The following is a 26193-nucleotide window of genomic DNA, read 5'->3' on the forward strand; positions in this document are numbered from 1 at the left end:
AACTCATTTATTTTATTTTTGCCATGATGACAGTAAATAATATTTTACTAGATTTTAAGGCACTTTTATACAGCTTAAAGTGACATTTTAAGGCTAAACTAGGTTAATTAGGTTAACTAGGCAGGTTAGAGTAATTAGGCAAATTCTTTTATAATGATGGTTTGTTCTGTAGACTAACAAAAACAATATAGCTTAAAGGGGCTAATAATTTTGACATTAAAATGACTTAAAAAAATTAAAACTGCTTTAATTCTTGGCAAAATAAAATAAATAAGACTTTCCCCAGAAGAAAAAATATTATCAGACATACTGTGAAAATATTTAAATACTGTGAAATATTTAAAAAAGAAAAACTAATTCAAAGGGGGTTTAATAATTCTGACTGCAACTATATATATATATATATATATATATATATATATATATATATATATATATATATATATATATATATATATATATATATATATTTATAAAACCATGAACCCACTTATGTACAATTATTATATAGTATTATATATCATTTCTAAAACCAATGGCAATAAAAAAATAAAAAGTGAATGGCCACTCATGCATAGCATATTAATTTCTCCATTTAACATTTGTAGCCAATCAAATGAGCTCTAATAGAAAAAGGACACGCATCCTCTACATTAACAGACAAGTGTTGAGTCTCTCAGTGTTTGTTTCATTTGCAACGGCTTTTTGTTTTCATGTAAAGCCCTGGATGTGTTTTATTACTCAGCTTTTATTTTTAATTTTTTCTATCTGGAGTGAAACAAATATGATGACTGACTGACTGGCAGAGCAGACACTCTTTCTGCCCATTTGAATAATCACTGAACAGGCCTGTTTTTGGAACCACTGAGGGGTAAATACCCACGAGCTAATGCTAGGTTGGTGGAGTGTGGGATCTGTCTCAGATTAATGCATCAAGAGAGGGATTTAACCTTGAGATGAGAAGGTGAGAAGACCGACTGTGGTTCAAAGGGCCTGACAATCACTCTCACAGCGGCTGAAAAACAACTAGAGCAGTTGCTTGTTTTGAAGAGCATCAAGTTGCCAAGCAACATCATTTTATTAAATAGACTAGCTAGATAAAACCAAACGAAACACATCGTAGCCTTTTTTACTCAGACGCTTTTAATTAATATAATCATTTATCTTTTTTCGTTATATGAAGAACACATTGAAATTTTTATTTTCAGTCACGCTTTTTAAAATGCCATTTTTACCTTTTATTTTATATTTTTATAATTTTATTAGATTTTTAAATTGATTTTATTTGATAGTTTTATTTTTAAAGATTTTTTTTTTGACATTTATGGAGTTACCGTGTTAGGAAATGTTTGGCGGTGGAACCATGCCTCACTTTTCCTCCTTAACCAATACACCTACTCCCTTATTTAAGGCAACCCAGCCCTCTAGCACTCTTCTTCTCGTTCTTTTAAAACCACCCTTTCTTCCTCTATTTCCTCGCTTCCTATTAACAATCCTATAACCCTCTCTCCACTCCCAGGTTAAATCGGAGGGTCCTAATCACGCTACCAAAATATTACAGAGACAGTATCTCCACTCTGAATCTCATCATCGTAGGACGCCCGATGAACCTACCTAACTGTTTACAGTTTATCCTCTTACTTCCCTTCCCCATCATCCCACTGTCCTCTGAAGGCTGATTTATACTTCTGCGTCAAACACCGGCGTATGCTACGGCGCTGACGCATAGCCCTTCGCCGTGGCCATCGCCGTCACTGATGTGCACCTCTCAAAAAATGTAACTACACGTCGCAACGACGCGTAGCGTAAGCTCTGTGATTGGTCGGCTTGGTAGCGCTGACGAGTCTGGGCGGGACCGAGAGCCGCACGAGCGATTGTTTACAAGTGTGGAGTCCCGTGAAGGAGCTCCGGATGGAAAGTTTTGTTTTGTGTTTACCTCATAGTTAAAGTTGTTGCACATCCGCCGGTTCCTGCCTCAAAATGAGCGAGTTTGAGCCACTTGTACATCCCGGAAGTGTTCAGGAAATGCAAAAAAGTAGCGAAGAAACTCGACACAGAGGAACATTTACACCTCACTTTCAACTAGCGTTTCGGAAGTGTTAATGCAGACCGACAGAGACAGCGCGCAGAAGTATAAATGCACAGCCACGCGCGTTGCCTGCGCCGTGGGTTACGCCGGTCACCTGACGCAGAAGTATAAATTAGGCTTTACTGTCCCCTACATCCCTTCAATAAAGTCTAGCCCAAAGTGTGGCATAGTCCATGCTGGTGAATTGCCTTTTATTTGAAAAGACAGTATGTTGACAGAAAGTGAAGTGGGATTGAGAGGGGGATATGATTGAAAGAGGTCCTCGAGACGGGATTCGAACTCGGGACGCCTGAAGCGCTTCCACACCAAACATCGGTGCGCTAACGACTGGGCTATTGAACCAACTCTTTGATTGTGTTAACATTTACCTGTCCAGGGGCTGCAGGTGGAAAATAGCAACTTTGCTAAAACCTGGCACAACGCATCTTTAATTTTTGAGGTCAATGTATTTTTGTGCATGTCCAGGTTAAACGGCACTTCGTCAAAAATGAGATGACATTAAGTGAATGCTTTAAGCATGTAGTTAACAAAAACAAAAAGATTTGCTTCAAATCATTTAAATCACAGCGTTATAACAGTTTGTTGGCAAAAGCCGTTAAACGCAACTTTCCTTTGACAGAAAAAGCCACTATATCCTGAGAACCAATCAGAAGGTGCAAAGCGAATCATATGTTTTTAATGTAGCAGCGCTCTGACACGCCGGCTTTCGATTTAGATTTTAAAAGAGGGAGTTTGATGAACCAGATGAGGCTGTCCGACTATCAGTAAATGACAAATAAAAAAAGATCCCTTACCTCAAAACTCAGCGACGCTACTTTGAATGATTCCGATTTACTATACGGTAAATGGCAACTGCGTTTCACAAAAGACGAAGTCAAGATGCTTTTCTCTAGGGGTTCTGAATTAACAATTTTGCAATTCTTATATTAAATTTGCAATTCTCAGTTTCACAGTTTATAGTCTTTTTTTAAATTCATTCTTACACAATTTAAGAGTTTGTGCTCTCACAATGCTCAGGGTGTGGTCTCCTTTCTGAATTTGCAATCTTACTATCCTAAGTTTAGTTTCACAATTCTCAGTTTCGCAGTTTATAGAGTAAATTTTGTCATTTATTGACCACAATTAACAGTTTACTGTCTCACAATTATAAGTTTAAAATCTCACAGTCTTGAGTTTACAAGCTTGCAGTTGTTTAAACTCTTGCAGTTTGCAGTTTACTTCTTGCAATTGTCCATTTACAATCTCGCAATTTTGAGTTTACACAGCAATCTTGAGTAAACAATCTCATAATCCCGCGATAACACCTCACAATTCTAAGTGTAAAGTTATACAATTTTTATTTAATCTTATGAAAAAGATTCCCAAAGACAGTTTTGCCAAGCTTGTGGCATCATATTCAAAAAGACTTGAGGCTGTAATTGCTGCCAAAAGTGCATCAACAAACTATTGAGCAAATACTTCTGTACATGCGATTTTTCACCTTTTTATGTTTAATATATTTGCAACAATTTCAAAAAATCTTTTTTTTCACATTGTTGTTTTGTGTGTAGTATTTTGAAGAAATAAATAAATTTTACACATTTTGGAATAAGACTGTAACATAAAAAATATGTGGAAAAAGTGAAGCACTATGAATCCTTTCCGGATGCACTGTATATGAGGCCGGTGATGTGAGTAAGTGATGACAGTGGATAACGAAACAGGACCACAGGCTTGAAGCCTTCTGTTTGTTTTAGGTTTATTTATTTATTAAAATATTGAACATTCCCGCCTCCTCCTTCCCGTGAACTGATTACTATCACAATTCCCTATTTTTTAATTTTTCTGACAGAATCAAACTGTCGACTAACAGATGAGAAAGCGTGTTTTCGGGATTCTGTCATGTGGTCAGTGTCCTTGTGTGTTTTCTGTATTCACTGTTGCTGATTGAGAGAATGAGAGGATCGTAACACGAGTCTCTCCTCTATTCCATTTGAGCTCTGATTTAAGGCCTGTTGTTTTTATCCCCATAAATACCTTGAGTATAGGCGAGCACAATGCTTTATTGGCCACTGCTGCTCTTCACCAGCACAGCTTTACAAGGGAATGGGTGTCAAATAAAGCTTGTAATATACCGACCTTCCTCATAACTGTTGAGAGGCCATCCTGTGTGCTTTTAATTCATCTCATTCAGTCGACTGCGGCAGAGCAAATGCTGCTTAAGTGACTGAGAGTGACAGGAATATTCCTGGCCTTTAAAACTGATATGGTTTTTAGAAAAATAGATGAAAACTGGTATGGTGTTTATTAGTAAAATCAGAGTTTTTGTTTTTCCTCAGGTAAGTTACTGTAAGGGAATGGAATTTTTCATTCAGTTTAACTTGATTACTTGATGACTAATATTATATATGTTTATATGTATGTATGTATGTATATATATATATATATATATATATATATATATATATATATATATATATGTATATATATATATATATATATATGTATATATATATATATATATATATATATATATATATATATATATATATATATATATATATATATATATATATAATTATATTATATGATATTATATTATATTATATTATAATGATATAGTGCACACTAAAGGAAAAGACATGATAAAAACATCCTAAATACCGAGTTCAGTATAAGTACACCCCTCACAAATCTCTCTTTAAATTCATATTTTTATAGGAAGCTGTACAATATTATATTTGTGCATATACATTAGATTAGTCAGTATTGAAGCCAAGAATTGAGCTTATCAAACAAAGTAACTTATTATAACAGTCCAAAAACTAGTACACCCACATTTATGTTATAGAAAAATATTAAACATACGTTTAAAAAAAAAAGAAAAATCAAAAGAAGTAAAAAAAAAAAACTTAACAATTTTGTTGTTTGTAATTTTTTTTTTTGCAATATTTTGCTTGAATTTACTTGTATTATCTTTCAGTTTCTAAATATGTTTGGGGACTAACATATTATTTTAATAAATATATCTGTTTAACAAATCTGTTGTTTAAATGCACCAAAATACATGCCTATATTCACTGAGAAATGGATAAAAATATGGGGTGTACTCAATAATGCTGAACACTGTATCTGATACATTGTCATACCAAACTATTAAAATAATAAAAAATAAATAAAATAAGATACATGGCAATTGAATCGATAAATAAGATTCCATGAAAATAATTTTTAACTGACATTAAGTTTAAAGTAGCATTACAGACTACGTTAAAAAGTTATAAATAATTACACTTTTTAAAATCTTTTAAAAGTGGGACAAAACCTAACAAATGAAATGTTAGAAACTAAATCTAAACAAAGCAAGTGAATGAGTAAAAAATGAATATGAATAAGCTTTATCTTTATTCACGGACAGCCCTATCTTCTATTAATAAACTTACTACAGTTCGACAAATATTGCAGCTGTTGGACAACATAATGTACTTTTGAGACTTTGAGGAATGTAGCTGTTTAGATTGCAACTATGCAGTTTATTCATAAGGATAATGCCTTAAATTTTAAAATATTTATTATTTTAGAAATTCAGCACATTGGCGGCTATCTGCCTGTCATTGAGTAGAGCAAAGAAATTCATGGTCGATGTTCTGCCACAAGACGGTGACAGAGACCGCATAATAAGTCCTCAGGGGAGAAAAACTCAGCGGAAATTTCAAACAACAGCTGAACAATACATTATAGAACAGGAGTCCGTTCTTCTTACCTCGCTTAAATTATCTAAGATTATTTGGCAGATCCCGGATCTTTTAATCTTAATAACTGATCTCTCGCTAATTTGGTTCTTCAAACGAGTTCGCGAATCAGATTAGAATTTCTGGATGAACTGATCTGAGATCGCTGCGTGTGTTGTGAAGGACAGATCTATCGACCCTCGAAATCATGATCAGCAATGCAGCGATTGGCTGACGGCACAGCAGCGTAATGACATCATCTGATTAATATTCAATTATCCATGTGAGCAAAATTACATCAAATTAGCAGTAAACGGCTTGACATGCAATAACCTTCCACATTTGTTGTGAGCTGCAGGCTTTCCACGTTCATGTGTCAAGTGTATTCATCATGTATTTCAATGCAAATCAATGTATTTAGTTCTACATTTAAAAAGATTTTCTTTATTATAGTAGCCGTTTTTTAATCGGTGTAAAGAATAACTGGTTGTTTACAAAAGCATTTTCATATTGGTAAAGGTGTCTGCAACTTTTGTGAAGCATCAAATCACCGGCATATTAACTATCAAAACATGTTTATGACTGCATAAATGTATTATTGCTATAAAAAAAAAGTCACATACAGTGCATTTCTATTATACACAATTTGTACTAAAGCCATCTAAAAAGTTCATATCAATAAGTTTTCTCTTTGCACCACCAGGTGGCAGTCTTTGTACTTTCATTTCGAGGGTGCAGATTGCATACGTTTTATTAATATGTATAACTTAATTTATTTTATTAATGACTATAACTTTATATATATAGTTTAAAAAAAATTACCATTTTCCCAAGTGTATATAACTACTACTGTAAGAAAATATCAGAATTCGGAACATACTTTCTGTATTATCTTTGCTTGAACTAAGCCGATCTAATCCTGTTTATATGACTTGAACCTGCTCCCGATCAGGTTTGACATAGCAGAACTGTTGCTATGACAACAACTCTCGGATCAGCTTTGAAGAACGAAACGATCCTGGATCGTGTCAAATCGTCAACATCCAAATCCAGCTAACCGAGTAATCCACGTACGAAGAACGGACCCCAGGTAAGTGACATTCTAAGTCTGTCTTTTCTTGCTTGTTGTTTTTTTGTAATGTCTTTATACCATAGTAATCTGGTAGTGTTTGCTTTGCTTTGGCTTTTTTTTTTTTGGGTCAATTATTGTAATATCCCAATTGCAACAGAGAAATACTAGAAAATCTCTGCAGACTGGAGGAATTTCATGCCATTAAGCCTTATAATCCTAAAATGTGAGTAAAATCACCTGTTTTGTCATAACTGTAGACATTACGCTAGAGAATCATCCAAATACTAGCTCTAAAGTGACGTTGTTGAATGAGCAACGGCTTCTGCTGTTCTGGCCATCAGCTTCAGATGTGTATAAATGGCAGAAGAAAGTAGTTCCTCATACAAAAGGGTTTTTGAGACACTCCGTATTTGATTTTCTTTTTTATAATTATAATTATGCCATCGAACTGTTGTATAAATGCAATATCACACTCGTAGCAGTGCGATATGGCTGTTTATTGTCACTGGAAGGGGGGACTAAGGCAATTAACCTGCAGCCTCGAGTCAACGTACACCTCACACCAGTGCCTTTTTACAGCCATATTGCACTGCTATTCATGTGATATTGTTCATATACAGTATATATGCAAAAACAAAATTAATACAGTTTTACTTATAAAAAAACTAGTTACTAAAATAAAACTGGCTATAAAACCGAACTAACTAATGTTTATTTACTTACTCATCAATTTAATGTACTAACTAAAATGCCTAAATTCAAGCATTGATAATAATAAAGCCTGAAATATAGCAGAAGAGAAATCTAGAATAAAATCTTTTAGTCTATGGGAGCTTTTAATATTTCAGATCAGACACTGGGGTGCCAAAACCAGAGGTCTGCTATACAAACAGTTCAGCAACAACCATTTCCACCTTCCTTCTGCTTCTGCATTTCATATCAGTGCATGTCAACACCTCTGAGAAAGGACTCTGAGCAACAAAAGACATTTCGTCAAAACCAGAAACAGCAAAATATGGTGTGACATTTTCAGTAACTCTGCCGGTTGTCCTGAAAAAAGCGTGTCATTGGGAAAACAGTCGACCCGTCTTGAGGTCAAATCCGCTGACAGGAGTCAAACGCTCATTGAGTGCCTCTTCTCAGGTATTCTCACTTTTCAGAATGGTGTCGTCATGATACTGGAATTTTGAGACTACGAACTTAGATATGATACTTAAAAAAGTATTGATATTTGATTGAATAGGGTTGTCATGATACTGGGATTTTGATACAACAAACTTTGATACGATACCTTAAAGTATCGATACATGAAATAGAATAGTGTTATCATAATACTGGCATTAAAATACTACGAACTTCAAAAAAAATATGATACCCTAAAAATACTGATATTCAATATAGAATAGGGTTGTCATGATACTGGAATTTTGATAGCACAAACTTTGATACGATACCATAAAGTATCGATACACTAAATAAAATAGTGTTATCATAATACTGGCATTTCAATACTACAAACTTCAATACAATATACCTTAAAATACTGATACTCAATATAGAACAGTGTCGTCGTGATACTGAAATTTTGATACTACGAACTTAGATACAATACTTTAAAAAATATTTATTTTCAATATAGAATACTGCTGTCATGATACTGGAAAATTTAGTACTACGAACTTTGATACGATACCTTAAAGTAGCGATACATGATATAGAATAGTGTTATCATAATACTGGGATTTCAATACTACAAAATAAAAAAATATATACTGTATGATACCCTGAAAATACTGATGCTCAATATAGAATAGGGTTGTCATGATACTGCAATTTTGATACTAGACACTTAGATACGATACTTTAAAAAAAAATTTTATTCGAAATAGAATATTGTTGTCATGATACTGGGCTTTTGATTTTTGATTTTTTTAATATGATACCTTAAAGTTATGATTTACAATATAGAATAGTGTTATCATAATACTGGGATTTCAATACTATGAAATTCAACAAATAATACGATACCTTAAAGATACTGATAGTTAATATAGAATAAGGTCATCATGATACTGGAATTTTAATACTACGATCTTTGATACAAATGTATGTAAAGTATTGATACATGTATTGTATTGATACATGATATACTGTAGAATAGTGTTATCATAGTATAATATCAAAATATTTATATTTGAAATAGAATACTGTTGTAATGATACTGGAATTTTGGTACTACAAACTTTGATACGAGACCTTAAAGTATCGATACATGATATACTGTAGAATAGTGTTATCATAGTACTGGGATTTTAACACTACGAACTTCAATACAATACGATACCTTAAAAACATTGATACTCAAAATATAATAATGTTGTCATGATACTTGAATTTTGATACTGTGAACTTTGATATGATACCTTTAAATTATTAATAGTCATTATACAATAAGACCGCCGTGACACTGGAATTTTGACACTATAAACTTTGATGCGATACCTTAAAAAATATTGATACTCAAGATAGAATAATGTTGTCATGACACTTGAATTTTGATATTATGAACTTTGATACGATTCAATACACCTTGCCTTTAAAAAAATATTTATACTCAATATAGAATAGGGTCATCATGACACTGGAATTTCGATACAATACCTTAAAAATGATTGATACTTGATATAGAATAGCATCATTGTGATACTGAGATTTTGTTAATATGAACTTCAATTTTACACCTTAAAAATATTAATACTCAATATAGAAAAGGGTCTTCAAGATACTGGAATGTCAACACTACAAACTTTAATGCAATACCATAAAAATGGTTATTGGTACTTGATTTATGTAACAGAGGGTCTGAGTATTAGAATCCATATGCAGAAGTTGTATTAAAGCAGTCCAATCCAGTCAACAAACACAAGGGCAAATCCAGACATCGTAGTGAGAGTGCAGGCAGAGGTTCAGCATAACAACTATCCGTCCAAAACAGATCAAGATACACATGGGCAAATCCAGAAGACATGGTGAGAAGGCAGGCAAAAGTTCAAGGCAACAATAAGCAGTCCAAAACAGAGCAAGAGGGCAAAGACAGATAACGTACTTGATCAAGGCAGGCAGGGTCATACACAGGCAGGCAGTCATGAAAGGCTCTTGGAAAAACGCTTGGTAATGCAGGTAGACTGGAAATACTTTGAAAAGAAGCATGGCCTGAGCTCTTGCCGAAATACAGCACAAACAGGAAGTGACTGCAGAGGGAGCGGAGATGAGTCAGTAGTTGGGCGAGGGCTCCCTCTGCTGCTGTGGCGTTACACTATAAAATAGCGTCATAATAATATATTTTAACCAGTTTTTAATTATAAAATATGCAGTATTTAAATCAAATTCTTAACTATGTTTTGATTTTCATAATTTCTCCTGATCTGAACTTCTTCTTTTGAAATAGAATAAAATAAATTAAATAAATAAATCATAAGCACACCATATATATTTAACTGATCTTTATTCAAGATCTCTTTATTACAGCTTTTTAATTTCCTAGACAAATATATTCAATCTTGATACTCGATATAGATTACTGTTGTCACGATACTGGAATTTTGATACCATATCTTAAAGTATCAATACACAATATAGAAGAGCGTTATCATAATAATGGGATTTCAATAATAAGAACTTCGATACGATACCTTAATAGAGTCAGTATAGATCAGGGTCATCATGATAATGGAATTTCGATACTACGAACATCAATACAATACAAGTGGTGCTCGCTGCAGAGCCATTTGAGGAGAGGTGAGCTCCAGAGAGGGGGAGCTTAAGCTTGAGCTCCACCTTTTTTGCACTTCTTCTACGAGTGATGTCACTGGGGGTAGGGTTAGAGGTGGGGTTGGTGTACGCATTAAAACAGCTTACAGGAGGAGGAGCGACAGCTCATGCTCCCCCTCTCTGGAGCTCACCTCTCCTCAAATGGCTCTGCAGCGAGCACCCTCTCATACAATACCATAAAAATGAACAATACTTGATATAGAATAGCAGCATAAATAATATATTTCAACCAATATTTAACATTTTTAAATAACCATTGCAGCTAGTTTCAAATATACAGTAATTAAATGCAATTTTAAACTATATTTTGATTTTCATATTTTTTAAATAGAATAAAATAATTCAATAAAGTAAATAAAGCATAACCATAATATATATATATATATATATATATATATATATATATATATATATATATATATATATATATATATATATATATAGTATAATAAAAAAATTAATATAAAGAATTATATTTTAATTCATATATATATATATATATATATATATATATATATATATATATATATATATATATATATATATATATATAAAGAATTAATATTGGCTTATTAAGAGCAATATATATATATATATATATATATATATATATATTTTTTTTTTTTTTTTTTTTTTTTATTTATTTTTTTTTTGTAAAATGTATTCAATTTAATTATAAACTTTCTGAAAATAAAACAAAACAAAAATTGTATGGGCTCATGTATGTTTTTGAGCTCTCTGAGAAGCCTCATTCAGTCATGTCTAAAACAGGCGCTTGTGCTCCCACAATCTGCACATCCTGTAGTCTGACATAATAATTATTCAGCTGAAGCGCGTTGTATTTTAAATGCTAATTCCTCTCCTTGATTCGCCTGCTGCTGAGTTCAGCGCAGCTCAGTGTGACACTGATCTAATCTCTAAACGTTATACGGCAGGTTCCTTCACAGAGCAGCGGGACACAGATTGCATCAAACATCTGATTGGATGCAAACGCGCCGACTCGCTTCTCTTTGATTTCAATGACGACAATGTAAATATGTGTCTAACAATACAAGCTGTGTACAAATGGAAATGCACCGAGATTGGCTATTAATGTGGAAGCCAATGCAGCAATGCACTGGCGTGGCATTTATTTCAGCTGTTCTCAGGACCGCAGACGTGTTCCCCCATGACATCAGGTCATCTCGCTTGTTTTCCTGCCGGTACCGTGGGCAGATAAGATGTTTTTCCTTTAACGTTACATCAAGGGTAACAAAAAATAAAATCAAACAGATGAATATGGCCATTTGCAGAATGCAATTTGAAATGAAAGCAAAAAAAAAAAAAAACAATTTCAGTCATTTTATGCACGGTTGTGCAAGCACTTGCTCTCTCTCAACTCGATGGTTACAGTATATTTTCTCAAATGAATAGAGTCAGCCTTTAAAATTGGTCTTCCATTAGGAGAAAGGACTGGAGGATAGCAGGTACAAACACCGCAATCAGATCCTTTCCTCCATTTTAACACGTTGTTGCTTTTCAGGCGCAGCTTGCCTCCGCCACGTGAGTCGGGCTGTTCAGATTCAATGACGTGTGATGAGACTCCATGCTGACCGCTTCGCTTTTGACACATGAAGCTAATTTCACAACACCCGCTGGCGTACAAGACACCCTAACCCAACACGTACTGTATACCTCCTCATGGTATTTTCATGCCTTTATGATATGGGTGAATTTGTCGTGCACAGTTTGCACGCTTCATATAAACAGTACTCAGTGAGAAACAACAAAAAACAGCTGATGAATACTGGTGATCTTAACCCTTGTGTGATGCTTTCAAACACTCTGGGTGATTTTGAGTATTAATTTGGCCACAACTTTGCCTGTGTTTCAGCAACTAGAATGCATTGTGGTGACAAATCTAATTTTGATAAATATTTTGGGAAAATGCTTAGAATTTTTTTCTTTTTTTTAATTTCAATAAAACACGTAAATTGACTACCCTTTTGTTATGTTTGGGGCTGTTTATGCCCCATTGACTTTCAATATGCTCTCTTTTTGAGCCATGATGACACTATATAATCATGCATTACTGATTGTTGGTGCTTTTCCCTCTTGGAAAGAGGTACAATTAGCCATTTTTACTGTTAATAATCATTTCAAATGCTTAGTTTCTGTCTTCTACTGCAGAAGTTCTCAACTAGTTTGGCCATGGGACCCACACATGGTCATCAAGCCGCAACCAAAATTTTTAGGAACTATAAAATAATTTTAGGAATTATAATGAATTTGCATTTATTTATTAACATACACAAGTAGTGACAGAAAATCACCAAGACTTACAAATAAACAATACTTTATCTCTGTCATTTAACAAAATGTGTCAAATTATAATAATATTACAGAGTAAAAATACTGTAAACAGTGGTTAGGGTAATGAAAAGTTCAGTTTTCATTAACTAAACTGAACTGTTAATAAAACGTTAACCCTGATCCTGTTGAAAAGAACAAACCAGCTAATTAAAGTAAAATGATTAAAATAGTCATAACCATTTTTTGAATAATCACCAGTTATTTGCTCTTCTGCTATTGTGGGGGCTTTCTTGATCTTTGCTAGGCAGTTTTGTGAGCGATGCCCTCAGCTGTTGGAGTCATCCGTGAAAATAGTCCACAGGTTTGTTTTTGCAACTCCCACTGAGGTTTTAAGCCTTTTTTTGTTGTCAATATATGTAAATCCACACGTTACATATTCAGGGTCCTATACTTGCACTTTGACAAATTTGTTGCTACAAATAAATTTAATTTATTTACCCACTAAAAATGTTCCTGCGACCCGACCCACCAGAGAAACACTGTTCTACTGTATATGAAGGGTGTAAAGGAGACCTTTGCACACTTACCTTGATATGTCTGAAAAAAAATCAAAATAAGTATCTCGGCTCTTAAAACATAATAAACATAATAAGAGCATTTATGCAAGCAGACTATAATCTGCTGTTTTACTCCATAGAACTCCATTTAAAAGCCTGAAACTTTTTTGCAAGGCCTATCTAAAGGGTTAATGCTGCCAACTGATGATCAACAGTAAAAATTACTAATTTTACCTCTTCAGGGAAAACCTCCAACAATCAAGGTAGCGGTGTCATGGCTTTACAATCAAAAAATGTCATAATAATAGAAGTCAATGGGGCAAAAACAGCCACCAACACAACAAAAGGGTGGTCGATTTGAACAGTACAAAATAGTTACACAATAATGTGTAAAAATCAATGCTTTTTATTGGCATTGTTGGTTCCATATAGAAACTTTGACATCTAATGAAACTTTGCATTCCATTTAAAGTTATTTAAATGGGAAATAGTTTTTTTTTTTAGAATAATAAAATGTGATTGGCTCTAAAATGTGTACATATGAGAGTACCAAGTAGACTTGAACACAGCATAAGCACATGCTCAACAGCGCACAAATACCTTCCGCTTAGTTTCAATTTCAGAGCTCACCACATTGGAATAAATCGTCCACTATTCCAGCATGTGTGCATTTCAGTAGCGGATGCCCTTCCTGCCACACACTTATTCACACATACACACACTCACACACTACAGCCAATTTAGTTTATTCAATTCACCAACAGTATATATAGTGCAGTGGTGGGCAAACTTTTTAGACCCGAGGGTCACACCAAATTTTGCAAACCAAGTGAAGGGCCTTTCAAAAAATAACTTTTTATTTATAATGGCAGTAAATCAGACAGAAACATGTCACATTAACACCAAACTGATTTTTTTTTTTAATTATTAGGTCAAATTTACAAGTCAAATGAATTTGCACTGCTATTTATATTTACTTATCAATCATCATAAAACAATAAAATAATTGCATTATAAAATATAATAATAATAATAATAATAATAATAACAATAATAATTAATAATGTTATGTAATAATAAAATAAAAATAAGGTCAAGAATCTTGGTGTGACTCTGGAGTCAGATCTGAGTTTCAATAGTCATGTCAAAGCAGTTAGTAAATCAGCATACTATCATCTCAAAAACATAGCAAGAATCAGATGCTTTGTTTCCAGTAAAGACTTAGAGAAACTTGTTCATGCTTTTATCAGCAGCAGGGTGGATTACTGTAATGGACTCCTCACTGGACTTCCTAAAAAGACAGTCAGACAGTTACAGCTCATCCAGATGCCAGTTACATTCAGAACAAATTTTAAAGTATTATTACTGGTCTATAAATCACTAAATGGCCTAGGACCTAAATACATTACAGATATGCTCACTGAATACAAACCCAACAGATCACTCAGATCTTTAGGAACATATAAACTAGAAGTTCCAAGAGTTCAGTCAAAGCAGGGTGAATCAGCTTTCAGCCACTATGACCCATGCTGGAATCAGCTTCTAGAAATGATCAGATGTGCTCCAACATTAGGCACATTCAAATCAAGACTGAAAACACATCTGTTTAGCTGTGCCTTTACTCAATGAGCACTGTGCTGCGTCCGACAGATTGCACTATTATGTTTTACTCTTTATATTTCATTCTTTTATAGCACATTTTACCTGTGTTTGTGTTTTTTTACTCATTTTTATTATTTGTTTTTATTTTTATTTTACTTGTTTCTTTTATTCTTGTTTATGTAAAGCACTTTGAATTGCCACTGTGTATGAAATGTACTATATAAATAAATTTGCCTTGCCTAATAATGTAATAATTTGTACAGTAAAGAATAGAAAATATATTGTTGGGTAGAAAAAAATCTCATATTAACACATTAAAAAAATAATTCTTAAAATGTACTTTTCAGTCAAATATACAATAATCTAATTTGCACTGCTTTTAGAATATACAATCATCATAAAACTTGACAAAACCACAAATGTTTGATAAAAGAACTGTATGCTTGCAAAATATATACTACGATAAAAATTAACACATTTAACCAGCAATTATTATATAATTTGAGTCAAATGTACAACAATCTCATTTAGGCTTGTATTAAAATGCTCATATCAATCATTATACAACTATGAGATAAAACAGAAGAAGAATCTTAGTCTTTGTTATTCCAAGTCATGTTATTATGAGTGTTCATGTCAATAATGAGTCTGGTCCCCTCTCTTCACAAGGGTGTCAAAGTCTGGAGTTCTGCTACGGCAAAAACGCAAGGAGCAGCAGGCAGTTAAAATGCGAGGTGCGCAGGGCCCTAGCAGCGCGCAAAACCCTTGCTTGTTAGTAAACCATTCAAAAGAGGCGCCTTTCAACACATAAAGCACGTTCGGTGTGATCAGCCCCTTAGGTTGTAGTCTTTAAAATCAGCAATACTTTCTTGGCATATTAGACATACCGCTTTCTGTCCGATATTGGTGAAGAAGTATTTTGTTGTCCATTCTTCCTTAAACACACGACATTCAGAGTCAACTTTTCTTTTAATTACTCCTTTTCAGTCATTAACGGTCGAGTGCATTTTAATAATCGAGAGTGTGTTCTAATTCTACTGGTTGCACTAACTGTACCGCGTACAATACTGCCATCACATCGCGTACACTTGTAATTGCATCATTAATTTAATAATTTTGAATAAAACCGTTAGTCATAAGCAGTATTTTAATAACTCCCTCGCACCCCAAATGAAAGTGTTCATGCATATGGCCTGCGGGCCTTAGTTTGCCCACCTCTGGTATGGCGAATTCAAAGCACACAAAGGAAACCCACATAACCATGGGAACTCCACACAGAAATGCCAACTGGACAGCCAGGACTCGAACCAGCAACCTTCTTGCTGTGAAGTGAAATTTCAGTATCATTTGTCACAGAAATCAATACTTCTGACAACCCTAATTCCCACTTTACTGGATTAGACTCTGCTCTAAGGCAGGAGCCAATTTAGCTCACCCAAATATTGTTTTGTTTAAATCATTTCTTGTCCTTTAATGCAAACACTTATAAAGAATTTTATGTTTTACCAAAAGACATCCTTAGAATTGAAATCATTCCAAGTTTCTATGGTGCAAAAATTACCAAAAAAAAGTGAGTACAGTAGTTCTAGGAAATATAAAAAAGTTCCTCCTTAGTGAATAATCCTATGGTGTTGAGGAATATATTCAACCTATGTGGTCGTTACCAGTGATTTTACCAAATTGACACCCCCTTCCATTTCCAACACCTGACATCGAACCATTGCACACTGTATAAGTGTGAACTGTGCTTTTGGGGCTGGTATAGCAAAACAATTCAGAGAAAGACATGGGGTAAACAAGGTTGAAATTCAACTTACACAACTATGGCAGTGAGCAGAAACCAAAGAAGAAGACAAGATTGTCTTTCATCTGGTGAACGGGTTTTGGGTGGTGGTCTAATCTGGTTGAAGCTGGTCTTAGAGTCTGGTCAAGCTGGTATCCAAATGGTCGCTCTTCTGGAAGCGCCCCAAACCCCCTGATAAACTAGCCAACAAACCAGTGGGAGACCAACACAAGCCAATAAAAAGGCATGAGCGAGTTTAAGTGCTATTCTTCTGCAGAACCAATATGCATAGGTCTATTTGGTGGTCCTATGTGGTTTAAGCTGGTGTTCAATCCTGGTCAAGCTGGTATTTTTAAACAGGTGTCCCATCTGAAACCCCAATTAGCCTCCTAAACAATCCTGCATCACCAGAACTGGAGTCCAGCAAACATGATTAAACCACTTCAATTTGGTCTTAACTGAATCATACTATTCAAAGGACTAACTCCTTTGTATTTTCAGTTTTCTCCATTGTTTATAAAATTCCCCAACCCCCCTGTGTACCCCACTACTTGTTTCCACCCTCTACACCATGATCCGCCATACCTCTTTTGTTTCACCATGTGTTATAATTCAAACTTTTCCATCAACCAACACAAAACTTTGACAACAGCCAATAGCAGAATCATTGTATACACAGGCATTTGCATACCTTATATCGGTGCCGGCTCTTGTGTTGGATGAGGTGTTACCTGAAGTTTTCCAATCCTGGGTCAATGCTCCTAGCCTCCTTGTGATGAATCCCGGACGAGCCCCCAAATTGTTGGACGACTATGAACATATGGTGCAACACCTACCTGAGTAAGCTGTAACTGGAAATGTGTATAAAATCATTTGCTAAAAATGGAAAGTTATGGTGAGGGACTGAAAGTAAACAATATTACTCTACATTTTAACAAAACACTAAATACAATGAATGGGTGGGGCTTAAGATTTAAAGCCGTAGGTACACAAATCCACCAGAATCAAACACAGCTAGACATGAATGCCATTGAGCTGCTTTGACTTCACACACAGAGGCATTTAATTTCCTGTCTATACGTCCCTCAACACAAAGCACATAATATCTAGAATGCAGCGGAGGCGTTGTGGTGCCGTCATATGTGTAATTTATCACGGCCACATTCCTTTCCCTTTCTTTTTCCCTCCCCATCATCTCACTCCCACACACGGAAACACTCCCACACACCCCATGTTCTTCAGCAAATGTCTCCTGCATACATTTATTCATGCCAAGCCGTCAATCATTTTCATAATAAACAAGACATCACAATATGGACCGTGGAGGTTAATATAATAACGCTCTGTCTGTCAGAGGCACTGATGGAGTGTTTGTTTAACCAGCAGGGGTCAGTGTGGTCTCATACACACACACACACATACACACACACACGCACATCTATACACTTACACACACTCGTACAGTGCTGAAGCCAAACGTGGCCCTCTTAACAGATGCCCTGTGTGAAATAATTCATATCGAAGCCTCATGCAGCACAATGGCCTCCATGTCTCTGCTGAATCTGAGTTCAGTGTTGAAGGCTCTCAGAGCTCTCGGTTTCTTCCATCGCAGAGCACCAGAGCATGTTGTTTAATTCATTCAAGTAACTTTGTCTCCTCTTTGTGTAAAGAAAACTGAAAAAGTCACTAAAGACAGAAACATATCACAGCACAAAACACAATTTAAAATCTGCTATACGCTTGTTTGCACAACCCAAGTGCTGTTTTATTTTCAGCAGGGTAGGAAGTTTTTGGGGTGAAAACATTGAATGTGTTTCAAAAACGCAGTTTGAGAGTAAATTAAAAGTGGATAACCTTGATGAATCCAGCTGGGGACTCTTTAAACCTGATCTGAGATGGTTTAAGGGTTGTTTAAAATAGTTTTGCTGTCTGATCTTCAACTGGTCAATCATCTGAAATTGCACAAGAACATTGTAAAACCCATAGCATACTAGCCTGGGGTCTGTTCGTTGAAACTCGCTTAAACAATCTAAGATGATTTGGCCTGGATGTTTTAATCTTGATAACTGATATCTGGATAATTTGGTTCTTCAAACAAGTTCTGGAAGTAGATTAAAATGTCTTTAGGGACTGATCTGAGATCAGATCACTGCGTTGTTGTGAAGGTCTATCAATCCTCAAAATCATGATCAGCAATGTAATGGTTGGCTGACAGCACAGCAGCACAATGACATCATTGATTGATGATCGTGATCCTGAACCAGATTTTTACCCGAACATGCCAAAAACTACTTTAAATCCAGACAGGAGATCAGAATGACCACAATGGAAGCCTAAAACGTCAAACATGTTGCGTTTAACTGCTTTAAGCAGGTCTACGACAAATTTAATTCGAAATCTCATCTGGAATTGCTCGGAATCCATCTGAAACAAATCAACAGGATGGATGACCAACAAAGACCAGTAAACCCTCATAGACTTGGCTGATGGTCTAATCTGGTTGAAGCTGGTCATAGAGTCTGGTCAAGCTGGTATCCAAATGGTCACTCTTCTGGAAGCGCCCCAAACTCCCTGATAAACTAGCCAACAAACCAGTGGGAGACCAACACAAGCCAATAAAAAGGCATGAGCGAGTTTAAGTGCTATTCTTCTGCAGAACCAATATGCATAGGTCTGTTTGGTGGTCCTATGTGGTTTAAGCTGGTGTTCAATCCTGGTCAAGCTGGTATTTTTAAACAGGTCTCCCATCTGAAACCCCAATTAGCCTCCTAAACAATCCTGCATCACCAGAACTGGAGTCCAGCTGTTAGGACTGCGTTGTTTTGTGTTTGATTTTGATTCCAGATTGGGGGCGTGCCTTCAGCGCACCTGATGCTGGTCAGCGCCCTTATTTAAACCCCGGCAGAGAGTTTGTCGGGGCCGCTGTCCATTCACTTGGCAGTTGGCCAGAGCCGCGCTCCTATTTGGCCTTTATGCTTTCTTTCGCATCCATACACTATCACTGACAACATTTACAGCATCCATACATTTGCATTTCACACTGATTGAACATACTGATACTGATATTTTGATTATATAATTTAAATTGAGCTAAATAAATATTCTTTTTGATCATACTTCTCCTTGTCGTCTCCCTCATTATGTTACATCCTTGAGCCAGGTGTAACATATGGGGGCTCGTCTAATTTAAATTTAGTTGATTTGATCTTTGGCTTTCGTAATCGGTATTTGTTGTGTAATAGGTGGGAGAGACAAGGAGGCGGAGATGTTTGTTGGAGCGGCTTTGGGTTTCTAGTCCGATCAGGAAAAGGTAAGTTCTTGCGGTTTAAAACTGTGTTAATGTAAATTTCCCCTGTTAGCTTGTAGCAGCGCATTGCGTTGGTTTTTTTTTATTTTAGTTTGTTATTTTTGTGCGGCTTCTGGGTTGAGTGCACTGCCGTGGAGTAGTTCTGAACTATCTGTTCAGTTCCACACCAGCGGTATCTGAGTGCTTCAAAGGGCTCGACTCTTGGGAGCGCATGAAGATTAGGAATAGTTATTTAGAGTTTTTTTCTATAGGGTTAGGTGGGGAATTTAATGAATTTGTGCACAGTTTTTGACCGTAAGAATTACCTGCGTAAATTGTAATTGGGAGTAGGTTATTTGAGTATTTGTTAGAACTTTGGTTGGTTGATTTTGATAATGACGTCAGTGGAAGAATTTTGTAGTGCTCCTTCGGATGAGCTATTGAATTTGTGCTCGAAAAAGCAGCTTTGGGAAATTGTAGATCGATACGAGTTGAGTGGCGTTGATAAACGAATGCGTAAGGATGAGGTTAGAGAAATGATTCGAGTTAAATTGAGTGAACTTCAGGTTTTGCCAGTTACGTCGAGACGAGCAACAGCTGGGGTTAATCCCGCAGCTGAGAAAATGTCATTTGTTGGTTTGTCATTTGAGCAGCAAAAAGAGCTGATTAGAATGCAACAGTTGCACGAAAAAGAGATGCGCGTTAGTGAAATGGAAATCGAAAAACTTAGATTGGATGATTTGATGAGAAAGCATGAGATGGAATTTGAGAAAATAAAACATGAGCAAAAGTTAGCTGTGGAACGACAAAACCAAGAGTTTCAACTTAAGTTCGAGAGTTTAAAACTCCAAAATGCGAGCGGGTCACCTGTTCATCGCACAGACGGCTCATTCAATCTCATTAATAATTTGAAGTTGTTGCCGGTGTTTAATGAGCGAGATCCAGACGTATTTTTTTCATTGTTTGAAAGCATTGCTGATGAACGAGATTGGCCTGAGACTGACCGTACCGTTATGCTTCAGTCCGTATTAGTGGGAAAAGCCCAGGAGGCGTATACTGCTCTTTCTGTTGATGAAAGGAAAAAATATGATAGCGTAAAATCTGCTGTATTAAAGGCATTTGAGCTGGTTCCAGAGGCATACCGCCAACGTTTTAGAACGTGGAGAAAAGGTGAGAGACAAACACACGTGGAAGTAACTAGAGAGCTAGGTAATCATTTTGATCGCTGGTGTTCTACATCTAATGTAAAATCATTTAGTGAGTTGCGTGAAATGATGATTATTGAGCAACTGAAAAATATCGTTCCTGATCAAATTGCTGTCTACATTAATGAGAATAAACCTCGCACTGCTGCTGAAGCTGCATCATTAGCAGATGACTTTGTTCTGACTCATAAAAACCGATTTAGTTCTGGGAATCGGGGAAATGGAAATGTTTACTTTAAACAGTCGCAACAAATTGATCCATATTTACATTCTCGTAGAGCGATATCTGATTCAACGTGCCGGTATTGTCTGGAGGTCGGGCACTGGAAAAACGAGTGCCCTTTGCTAAAAAATAAGCAGATACGTGGCAAAAATAAAAATACTGCACCTGTGCTTTTGACCAATTGTTTTCCGCAGACTCCAGCTGTTTGCAGTACGGATGACTCCGTGATAAAAGGAAATTGTTCCGAAATTAAAGGTAACACTGGGTATGCACCATTTATATCTCAAGGTTGTGTTTCTCTTTTAGAGGAACATGAAAGCGTACCTGTAAGAGTTTTGAGGGATACGGGATCGTCCGAGTCCTTTATTTTGGAGTCCATACTTCCATTTTCATCCAGCTCGTATGTCGGTAAGAATGTTTTAATTCGAGGAATTGCACTTCAAACATTGTCTGTCCCTTTGCACAAGTTTAGTTTACAATCCCAGTTGGTGAACGGCGAAGTTATTATGGGAGTGCGCCCTTCTTTGCCGGTGGAGGGAGTGGACATTATTTTGGGAAATAATTTGGCTGGGGAGAGTGTGTGGCCTGTAATGACACCTGCACCGATTGTCACCACGTCCTCTGTTCTTGATCAAGAATGTTGTAAGTTATCCGAAGATGTGTCATGTGTAGTGACGCGATCCAAGTCTAAAATGTTGAATGAGTCTAACCTGAATGATACCCGTGTTCCTGTTGAGTCTGTCGCTCCTGGATTGTCTCTCTTGTCAAGAATTTCTCGTGCAGAATTCATTGTTGCCCAGAGGGATGATCCTGGATTAGAAAAAATGTTCGCTGCTGTTCTCCCACCGGAGGAGGTAGAGAGTGCCGCGACTGGATATTATATTAATGATGGGGTGCTTCTGCGCAAGTGGCTTGCGTTACACGAGGATGGTGGTGGTGAGTCAGTGGTTCAAGTTGTTGTTCCAGAGAAATTCAGAGATGTTGTACTTAAATTGTCTCATGGCGATCTAGCTGGTCACTTGGGTGTAAAAAAGACATATTCTAGAGTTTTGCAGCACTTTTATTGGCCGCTGTTGAAAAAAGATATCTCGCGGTTTATTAGAACATGTCATACATGCCAAGTGACCGGAAAACCTAATCAGCTACTGAAACCAGCCCCACTGTATCCCATTCCTCCAGTAGAGCAGCCCTTTGAATATTTGTTAATAGACTGTGTTGGTCCGTTACCTCCCTCAAAATCGGGAAGTAAATTCCTTCTAACAGTAATGTGTCAAAGTACTCGGTATCCAGCGGCTTACGCGTTGCGTAATATCACTACCCGGTCCGTAGTAAAAGCCCTGTCTCAATTCATTTCCATCTTCGGTATTCCAAAGGTCATTCAAAGTGACCAAGGAACGAACTTTACTTCAAAAATGTTCGCAGAGATTTTAAAGCAATTAGGAGTTAAACATCATCGTTCCAGTGCGCAGCATCCTCAGAGTCAAGGGGTGCTGGAGAGATTTCACCAAACACTGAAGTGTCTTTTGCGGGCGTATTGTGTCGAATTAAATCGCGACTGGGAAGAAGGGCTTCCGTGGCTGTTGTTAGCATCAAGGGAGGTCACGCAATCTAGTTTGGGCTTTAGCCCAAATGATTTAGTCTTCGGCCACAAAATTCGAGGTTTACTTTCTGTTCTCGGCGATCAGTTAAAAGGCAAACAACCACCACAAAGCTTACTTGAATATGTGAATGGGTTTAAAAGGCGCTTGATTTTAGCTGGTCAGGCAGCTAAAGAAAATTTGGAGAAGGCGCAGATTAAAATGAAAACTCTTTTTGATCGTCGGTCTGAGCAGCGCGTATTTAAACCGGGGGATCAGGTTTTGGCGTTGCTGTCACTAGTGAGCTCTCCGTTCTGCGCAAAGTTTGTGGGACCGTATACTGTAGTGCGTGTATTGTCTGATCTTAATTATGAAATTGCAACTCCAGACAGAAAGAAAAAAACTCAAATTTGCCATGTAAATCTGCTGAAACCCTTTTTCTCCCGAGATTGTCAAGCTGATATCAAATCCTCCGGGGTGATCAGTCCGGCGATTGAGGCGCTGGGACAGTCCTCCGCAGGAGACCGGGAGGGGGGTAAGTTTTTAGATGATGCTGTAGTGCCACCTCGATTAAAAAATTCTGAGACTTTGAAAGAGTTGGAGGATGTGTTGTCTCATCTAACTGTTGTGCAGCGAGTGGAGCTGTCACATTTGATCCGCGAGTTTCCATCATTATTTGGGGATGTTCCATCACAAACGCATCTTATAGAGCATGACGTGGATGTGGGGGATGCTTTACCCATACGCCAGCGTTTTTATCGTGTCCCTTTTGAAAAACGCATTAAATTAGAGTCTGAGATTCAGTACATGCTAAAGAATAACATCGCAAAACCTTCGTGTTCGAGTTGGGCATCGCCGTGTTTGCTTGTAAGAAAACCGGATGGAACGGATAGGTTTTGTACGGACTATCGAAAAATTAATAAGATCACTAAACCTGATGCGTTTCCTCTCCCAAGGATGGAAGATTGCGTTGATCAAGTGGGCTCGGCAAGATTTGTTAGTAAACTTGATTTACTCAAAGGTTACTGGCAAATACCAATGAGTCCTAGGGCACAGGAAATTACTGCTTTTGTAACTCCTTCAGGGCTATATTCTTACTCCGTTATGAGCTTCGGGTTGCGAAACGCTCCTGCGACATTTCAGAGATTAATGAACCGTGTAGTATCTGGTTTAGAGGGTTGTGCGGTCTATTTGGATGACGTTATAGTTTACAGCGAAAACTGGGATCAACATATGAGACGGGTGCGAGAATTATTTAAACGTTTAGCTGAAGCTAATTTGACCGTGAACTTGGCTAAATGTGAATTTGCACGGGCAACTGTTTCTTATTTGGGCAAGGAAGTGGGTCAGGGTATGGTGCGCCCTTTGCGTGCTAAAATCAGCGCGATTGATAATTTCCCTATTCCGTGTACCAAAAAAGAGCTGATGCGGTTTATTGGAATGGCCAGTTATTATCGTGGCTTTTGCCCAAACTTTTCATCGGTCATTTGTCCGCTGACTAATCTATTAAAGAACTCTGCAAAGTTTGATTGGACTCCACATTGCCAAAAAGCTTTTGAGAATGTAAAGTTGTTATTAACTGCTACTCCTGTGTTGGCAGCGCCCCAAAGTGGTCTTCCCTTTGAGATTCAAGTTGACGCAAGTCACGTGGGAGCCGGAGCGGTCCTTCTCCAGACTCATTCTGATGGATTAAGTCATCCAATAAGTTATTTCTCACGCAAATTTAATTCGTATCAACTGAATTATTCTGTTATTGAGAAGGAAACACTGGCGCTTATCTGGGCACTTCAACACTTTGATGTGTATGTGGGAGGAGGTTCCCCGGTGGTTATTTATTCGGATCATAATCCTTTGACATTCCTTCATTCATTGCAGAGTCCGAGCCAACGCTTAATGCGATGGATCCTTTTCTTACAACCATTCAACTTGACGATTAAACACATTAAGGGAATTAGGAATATCTTTGCGGACACTTTGTCGCGTGCCCCTGTGGAGGAGTGAGGCGGTATTTTTGGTCTCCCACTGATGTCCCTGACCTACTCCTGTATGTATGTTATAGTTATTATTTGATTTAATTTGATGTGGGATTATTTTTTAGGGGGGTGTGTTAGGACTGCGTTGTTTTGTGTTTGATTTTGATTCCAGATTGGGGGCGTGCCTTCAGCGCACCTGATGCTGGTCAGCGCCCTTATTTAAACCCCGGCAGAGAGTTTGTCGGGGCCGCTGTCCATTCACTTGGCAGTTGGCCAGAGCCGCGCTCCTATTTGGCCTTTATGCTTTCTTTCGCATCCATACACTATCACTGACAACATTTACAGCATCCATACATTTGCATTTCACACTGATTGAACATACTGATACTGATATTTTGATTATATAATTTAAATTGAGCTAAATAAATATTCTTTTTGATCATACTTCTCCTTGTCGTCTCCCTCATTATGTTACATCCTTGAGCCAGGTGTAACACCAGCAAACATGATTAAACCACTTCAATATGGTCTTAACTGAATCATACTATTCTTCAGGCCTCGAATACCAGACTCCCACCTGAACATGCAAACAAAAAACATTTAAATCCAGCTAAAATATCAGATGACCATGATGGAAGTCCAAAAAGACAAACTTATTGCTTTTAACTGGTTTAAACTGGTCTTTAACATCAGATTTCTCATCTGGAATTGCTCAGAACCCATCTGAAACCTACTGGTGAAAATCGTTGACCAACAAAGACCAGTAAACCATTATAGACTGATTATAGACTTATTGAAGCTGGTCTTAAAGTCTAGCTGGTCTCCAAATGGTTTCTCTTCTGGAAGCGCCCAAAACCCCCTTTGAAGCTAGCCAACAAACCAGTGGGAGACAAACAAAAGCCAATAAAAAGGCATAAGTGGGTTTAAATAGCTTTTCTTCTGCAGGTTACTATAATTTGATCAATGAAAATTATTAAAATAAGGATTTTTATT

General features: G+C 36.7%; 1 long non-coding RNA gene across 1 annotated transcript; it reads right to left on the reverse strand.

Moving 5' to 3' along the window:
• Positions 1-9664: 9664 nt before the first annotated feature.
• On the reverse strand, positions 9665-10120 carry LOC141380898 (uncharacterized). Its single transcript, XR_015526198.1, has 2 exons — positions 9978-10120; positions 9665-9849 (listed from the first exon to the last, which is right to left on the reverse strand). It is a non-coding gene; the product is annotated as an uncharacterized LOC141380898 (long non-coding RNA).
• Positions 10121-26193: the final 16073 nt, after the last annotated feature.

This window comes from Danio rerio, chromosome 25 (genome assembly GCF_052040795.2).
Source record: "Danio rerio strain M-AB ecotype USA chromosome 25, GRCz13ab, whole genome shotgun sequence".
In the NCBI taxonomy this organism is placed as follows: Eukaryota; Metazoa; Chordata; class Actinopteri; order Cypriniformes; family Danionidae; genus Danio; species Danio rerio.